Consider the following 1,350-nt stretch of genomic DNA (forward strand, 5'->3'; position numbering starts at 1 on the left):
CCAAGAGGGTGTATTTATGCTCGATAGTAGGTTCATGTCTCTAGTAATCTGGGAGAGTGACAGAAACTTCTAAGATTGTAGATGTGCTATTGCTACTAGGGAGAAAACAACAATGTTTTATCCGAGGGTAATTCTATTGTTTACTTTACACACATTGCTTAATGCGATAGTTGTTGCTTGCAACTTAATACTGAAAGGGGTTCGGACGATAACCGGAAGGTGTATTATTAGTCATGGATGCAATTAGATTACGGTCTATGTATTATGTTGTAATGCCCAATCAAATCTCATAGTAATCATCTTGTTATGTATGGTCGATATTCTATCAATTGCCCAGCTGTAATTTGTTCACCCAACATGCTATTTATCTTTATGGAGAGACACCTCTAGTGAACTGTGGACCCCGGTCCGTTTCCTTTACATTGATAAATTCATATACTGCAATCATGTTTTGTTTACTTTCTGCAAACATCCCGTTCCACTCGATACGTCTAATCCTTTGTGTTCAGCAAACCGGTGAGATTGACAACCTCACTGCAAGTTGGGGCAAAGTACTTTGGTTGTGTTGTGTGCAGGTTCCACGTTGTTGCTGACGCCGGTAGTGCGCCCTGCCACTAGTCAGCTAGCAACACCTTCATAAGTCACTCCTTTCTCCTACTGGTCAATTAAACTTTGGTTTCGTACTAGGGGAAAACTTGCTGATGTGATCATCACACCTTCCTCTTGGGGTTTCCCAACCGCTTCCACAATAACTACCAACAAGATTGTCTGGCACCATCACCGCACCGGAGCACCATCAGGGTTCGATCGCATGACCTCTCTCAGCTAGAGGAGCCTTTCTCGAAAGAGGAAGTATGGGCGGTTGTTTGCTCGCAGAAGCTGGACAAGGCGCCCGGTCCGGATGGCTTCTCAGGTAGATTCTACGTGGCTTGTTGGCATATCATCAAGAAGGATGTGATGGAGGCCTTCCAGGCGCTGTGGAGTGGCGATTGCAGGGGATTACACAAGACCAACCAGGCATTGGTCTCGCTGCTGCCGAAGCATGCCGAGGCGGTGGAGGTTAAGGATTTTCGGCCTACCAGTTTGATTCATAGTGTGGCGAAGTTGTTGGCCAAGGTACTCTCCTCCCGCCTCGCCCCGTGTACGGCTGAGATTGTGGGGCCGCAGTAGAGTGCTTTCATCTGTGGGCATTGTCTACACAACAACTTTCAGATTTTGCACTGCGAGGAATCTACATGCGCTTAAGCGCGATTCCATCCTTCTAAAGCTGGATCGGCCTATGAGGCCTTCTTCGCGGGCGCGGTAAAGGCCCCCGTCTCCAATGAGATTTGGCGGTCGAGGCCCCCCTAC

This window comes from Lolium rigidum, chromosome 1, assembly GCF_022539505.1.
Source record: "Lolium rigidum isolate FL_2022 chromosome 1, APGP_CSIRO_Lrig_0.1, whole genome shotgun sequence".
Lineage (NCBI taxonomy): Eukaryota > Viridiplantae > Streptophyta > Magnoliopsida > Poales > Poaceae > Lolium > Lolium rigidum.